The sequence below is a fragment of the Pseudonaja textilis genome, chromosome 2 (assembly GCF_049901715.1).
Source record: "Pseudonaja textilis isolate UNSWEBS1 chromosome 2, rPseTex1.2, whole genome shotgun sequence".
In the NCBI taxonomy this organism is placed as follows: Eukaryota; Metazoa; Chordata; class Lepidosauria; order Squamata; family Elapidae; genus Pseudonaja; species Pseudonaja textilis.
In genome coordinates this window covers 109,008,400-109,014,399 of record NC_141991.1, presented here as the reverse complement: position 1 = coordinate 109,014,399, position 6,000 = coordinate 109,008,400, and the positions used below count along the sequence as shown (strand labels likewise).

General features: G+C 42.0%; 1 protein-coding gene across 1 annotated transcript in view; it reads left to right on the top strand.

Annotated features, from left to right (window-relative positions):
- Positions 1–252: 252 nt before the first annotated feature.
- Positions 253–6,000, top strand: part of OTOP2 (otopetrin 2) — a 56,503-nt gene continuing 50,755 nt past the window's right edge. Inside the window, exon 1 of the mRNA XM_026701698.2 lies at positions 253–442. The gene's annotated coding sequence lies outside the window, so the exon portion shown is untranslated. The remainder of the gene's footprint in view (positions 443–6,000) is intronic.

The following is a 6,000-nucleotide window of genomic DNA, read 5'->3' as shown; positions in this document are numbered from 1 at the left end:
AGAAGAAGAAGAAGAAGAAGAAGAAGAAGAAGAAGAAGAAGAAGAAGAAGAAGAAGAAGAAGAAGAAGAAGAAGAAGAAGAAGAAGAGACTGCAGCAAGTCTTGCCCAATTACTACGAAAATAATTGAGAGGCAGAGTTTAGGAGTGGAGCTTTAGGCGGATCTGACAAGGGGCGGGGCAGTAGCTGAGGAGGCAGGGAATCTAATGAGGACCAAGAGTGTATAGAAACACCTGTTGGAGTCACTGGCTTCTGAGTGTCTCTGCTTAACCTGCCAGGTGTTTCATCATCAAACAGAAGAACCTGGCTCTTCTAGTCAGCCTGGAATGAAGACAGTCACTTGGGCTTCCTTCTTCTTCTTCCCACTGAGAGCCTGAAACAAGCCTGCATCATTTCTCAGCATCCACACCTACCATCCACAAGAGAAACAAGTGATGGAGCAAGGTCAGTGAAACACGATGCTTCTTTGTGTTCTCCTTTCTCTTTATTCTTTTGAAAGCAATCTTCCGGAGGTTGATTTGGCTGAAAAGAGTGCTTTAATGTAACTGCTTGTGCTTCAGGAGCTTTTCCTGGTTTTACCTTTTCTGGTTGATGAGGACTGAGTATCAGTAAGAATCATGAGGGGCTGAGTTACATGCCACAGTTACAGCAGCCTTGCTGTCTGCTGGATGGCGCTACAGTAGGTTCCTCTTCCTAGCTGTAGCTCCTGTCTCATCTGAAGGCTCTCCTTGCCTTTTGCTTTGAACTGGATGATTCACATCACCTAAATTCTGCCTAACCACGCAGGAAGATTACTGAACATTAGTGGTGGCCCGAGCAAAGCAGAGTCATCCAGCTACTTCATCACATGGTCAAATCCTGCAATAATGGTTTTGAAGCATTTCTATCTGCAAGTTACAACTTGATAGAAGCCCACTGTAGAGCCTCTGGACTCACATCCTAAATGTTCTTTTTTTTTCTTTTTACTTAGAAACGATGAAATCAAATCCTTAGGCAGGCATTTATGTGGGGATGTACAGAGACTGGGTGGAGTGATAAGTATATCGTGGGTGACGTACATAGAAAGACCTCAGGAATTTGATCTTCTCAATCAGCATTCTAAGAAAATTCAGTATGAGCTCACCTGATTTGCATCTCTCAAACAAACAAAATTACAATATTCTTTCAATTTTATATCTCTGAATTTGCAATGTTATTGCAAAAGCCTGCTAATGTATATATTTAAAGAGGTGTATATTAGGATAATGTACAGTTAAAAATCCACTTATGTTGATGAAACAAGTTTATAAACCTACATTTCTTGTGAAAATATGTTCAACCATTTTATAGATGGCCAAATGTTAACTTTTGTGCAGATTTCACACAGAACTATAGAATCAGGATGGGATAGATTTGAACAAACCGTAACACTGGCATGGACAGAGTTTGAGTGATTTGTTCTTTCTGCAGTGCATGCATTCAAACGTATATTTAATGGCCTTTAAGTCTTCCCTGACAAGATATATTGCAGTTGAGTCCAAGTTGACTTAAGATGTAGATGTTGAGAAGAATGCGTTGGCACTGAAAGGGCGCAAGATAACGTTTGTGAAACTGCATTGCTTTGGGGTTGGAAGAAAACTTGAACAAAACTATTTTCAGTTGGCATCCCCATTCTTTTTCTCTCTGGGCCTCAAGTAGATACCTGCCCAAATGGTGAGAGAAAAACAAAGTGGCCTAACTCCTGGTACTAATTAAATAGTTGGACAAGGTATTTCAACAGCAGGAGACTGAAAGGTGGAGCAATAGAACCAGAATCTCCATGTGGTAGAAATGGGCTCTTTTAAAGAACTTTATAGGTTTTAACTATTCCAGCACTGACAGTTGCAGGGGAAAATGAAAAAGTTTGCAGCTTTATGATTAAAACTATTGATAGGTTTTATTGATCATCAGGAATGGGAAAGAGGGGAATCTCTTTGTTATCACCATTTCTGAAAGGGCCAGGATTCAATCGGAAAGAGTATGCTACTCCCGGAATCAATGATTTGGTCACTTGTGTTTCTGCCTCCACTCCAAATGATATGAAAGATGTCAGTTGGTATTTAGACATTAATTCTGTTCCACGTTGTTTGATGGGTCTTTCAGGCAGGAAGGCTTATTCCTTGTCCCTTTCACTGCCTTTTACAAACAGCATCACAATTGTTCTTTCATTCTGAAGAACTTCCATTCTGGAGACCGGTGGAGGACTCGTGTCAGCAGTACAGCCTGCTTAATCTAGTGTATGCATGTATCATGGATTTCTTTGTCTTGTTGCTAGTAAATATTAACATTTTAAATTACATGCTAGAACTGCAGTCAGTATGTATCTTATAGAGTTTCCTTTCATCTCCTATTTTGTCTTGTAAATCAGATGGCCAAGTAGCAAGGATCATTCTGGAAGAAGACTTTTTAATATAAAGGTCATACAATCCTTAAGTTCTACATAGGTGGTCTAGGATTGCAATCATAGTCGCTTCTAGTGAGGTTTATTTAAGAGCAGCATTTGCTGTGTATGCTATCTTATAGGTTTTAGCAGTAGTCTACTTAATGCAGAATTCTAGGAGTGGAAATCCATACAACTAGAAGTCACCCAGGTTTAGGAAAGCTGATGTAATGTACATTTTGTTCACATATGGTGTGCCCACAGGAAGATGAGAACTCAACAGTACCTTCTTGCTCATGCTCTTTAGCAACATGAGATAATTGGTTACTAATGATTCGTTGTCATTGTTAGCCCTATCCTCCATGAATTTTTCCAATCTCATTCTAATGCCTTGGAGGTTGGTGCCAATATTGTAGGCATGACGCTAAATTAAAATTAAACTACCTCATATTCACATGATGTGAGAACCCAGCAGTATGAAATTCAAAGCTGTTCTTCTAAGCAGAAAGCAGTTTACAGGCAGACATGGATGCGTGAACTCAATTATTTAGACTTAACCAATAAACAATAGATAAAATAAGTAAGTCTTGAAGTGATAACAGCTTAATAGAAGTGATGTATGAATCCAGCCATTAAGTCACCATCTAAATCAACCAGATCCATATTTTCTTTTCTTTTTTTTAAAGGCTTAAAACACCATGACAAGGTTTGTATTTTAGGCTATGGGCAAACCTTATGGTAAGGCTGAGAAACTAGTAGACTCATCAGTATATGAAGAATCCTGTTCTGGGAGCAGATTGATTGCTGAAACATGCAAATCTATCAGGACTTTGCAGTTTTACAGTAGGACGATGGGGATTAACAGCTGTTGGATTGAAAGAAGATGCTATAGTATAATTTTAGTCATAGAATATTTTATCAAAACCAGGTTATTTCTAAAGATATAGAAAAATTAAGGATGTAAGCAGCTATGTACCTGTCATGCCCCTGTTGGAATCTGATTCCGAGGGACAGGTGTAACAGTTGACAGGGAGTGCGAGTGTGGCTCCGGTGGCTGTGGAGGAAACTGGGGAAGGGCACAGTCCAGTTGGGCATTCAGAGGAAGACCCAGGCCCACCCCCTCATCATCCTAGGGCATGCAGGGAGGAACAGATAAGGGAGCAATGTGGGTTACGGGGGAGAAAAAGGCCTTGATTCCCTTAATTAGCTGCAGCTGGGAGAACAGAATAAAGGGGTGTTTGCACACAACTCCTTGTGGAAGCAAAGCATGAATTATTTTGGTTTGTCAAGTCTTATCTGAGTTCAGGCATCCTCCCAACTGTGTGTGTTTCGGTATCTTTTGAAGTCTTCAATTCCTTATCCTGCCCTGTCTCACTAATTGCTGCAGTGTGGTTTGTTTTGGTTTTTATTTATAATTTATATGTACTTTGGGTTCCAATGGAATTTCTTCCCTTTGGGAGAGTTTTTTCTGCAGCCAATAATAACTGGACATTGGGGGCCAAGTTAGAGGTATTAAAGGGACTTTACTTATTTTTGTGACTTTGTTGCTTTTGTGCCACGCCCAGGGTCATCACAGTACCTATGTATTTATCTTACAATCATGGCACACTGGTTTCATCATGTGTGTGTGTGTTTGTGTGTGTTTGCACAAGAAAAAAAACAAGTTCTATGCAAGAACAAGAAGAAATGTATCTTGCAAAGTGTCCATAATATATTTTCAGGTTCCAGCGTGGAACTATAACACCGACAAGAAGTTTGGGAGAATTATAATTTCCAGGGGTCAGCATTAATGTGGTTTGGCTTGTTTTCAGACCCAATTTATAATTTCTTACCATTCTCCGGTGCATGGGGAATCCCGGATTTAACTGTTATCTGTGGTTTAACTGGCTATTAAAGAGTCGGGTAAAGGACAGACGAATGAACTCCACTGCCATTTCTAGATGACCGAAAGATCTCTTGCAGCATCGCCAGCGTGCTGCAGATACTTTTTGTGGTAATGTGTGTAATTAATTTAGTAGTGCTCTCTGTTGCTAGATCTCTTTGAGGGCTGAGTCAGAGGGAGGGAACATTGAAATGACTAGAGAAGCACATGGAGTGACACTCACTGGGATGCCAAGAACATTTTACAGTACACTTCTTTGAAGAGCAAAAGAACACAATTTTGGCATACTTCTACCCCTTCATGCTATATAATTCCTTGTTTGTGGCTAGGTTTTACATGTTTATTATCTATGCCAGTGGCCCCCAACCTTTTTTTGTGCCACGGCCCAGTACCGGCATCACAAAATGATCCACGGCCCGGTACCGGCATCAGCATGCGTGGCAAGGCGAGCCGAGTGACCGGCCAGCCAGCCGTCCCCCACTTCTCCCTGCCACCTTCAACTCCTCCTTTGTACCTTTGTCGATGGGCTTTGGGACGGTCGCTCAGCTCGCCTTGCCTTGGGTGCTGAAAGAATCCTTGCGCCTTAGTTTTGTTTGAAGCCGCCCCCCACCTTCGATGAAACTAAGGCGCGAGGATTCCTTCAGGACCCAAATGCCGCTTTCCAACCGGAAAAGCTCACCGGAAGCACTTTCTCATCAAAACAAGATGGCGGCACCCAGCAAACTGGCGGCCCAGTAGAAAATGTTCCACGGACTGGTACCGGTCCAGGGCCCGGTGGTTGGGGACCCCTGATCTATGCCATTCTACAGGAATAGGCAACATGGTATCTGTCAAGTCCATTACACAATCCTTAGGCCGAGATGTCAAAGCCAAATCCCATTAAATTCAGCAAGTCTTCCATCTGAATAAATGTCTGGCACTGCCCTGCACAAAGGCAAGACAAAAGCAATGGATAGATTTCCCAAACCCTTTCCATTTGTGTTGAGGGTGGTTTACAATCTGGAAGTATCTATTTGCTTTGTCCTTAATGTCAAAAATCTCCTCCCCAAAAATATTTCCATCCTTTGCCCAGAAAAAACTTATTCTTTCCTTGGCAGACATCACCAAGGTAGTGATGAGAGCATCAGAAAGATAAGAAATAAATGGGATATCACAAATAGAAAGGAGGAAAGGTGAACAGTCCTATTTAATCCTAGATCCCTTGTCTTAATCCCATGCATTCGTTGGCTCACAATCTCCAACAGCTAAGAATACAGCTGCAAAGGCTACCCATCTCTGCTGCAGTATTTATACCAGGGGCATCAAACTCACGCCGTCAAGCCAGCATCACGTGATGGGACTTTTTCCCCCTTCGCTAAATCAGGTGTGGGCATGGCCAGTGTGTGATGCATCCAGCCCACGGGCTGGGAGTTTGACAGCCCTGATTTATACAGAGCTGGATACAACAGTTTATACATTCTGACTTCAGCTGGTGGGCTAAAAACATCTGACCTCAAAGGACTTCTATGCTGCCACCATTTCCACTTCTTTGCAGTTGACTTCATGGTTGCTGATTTTGAAATGTAGATTGAGGTATGAGAGTATAGGGGGAATCCCATGGTCTTGAAACCCTGCAGAGCTGGAAAATGGGAAGACAGATTTTGCTGCCACAGATCTTAAAGGAGCTAGTGATACATTAATTCAGGTGACATGATGAGAATGGGCTGGCCCAAGCAGATGCCA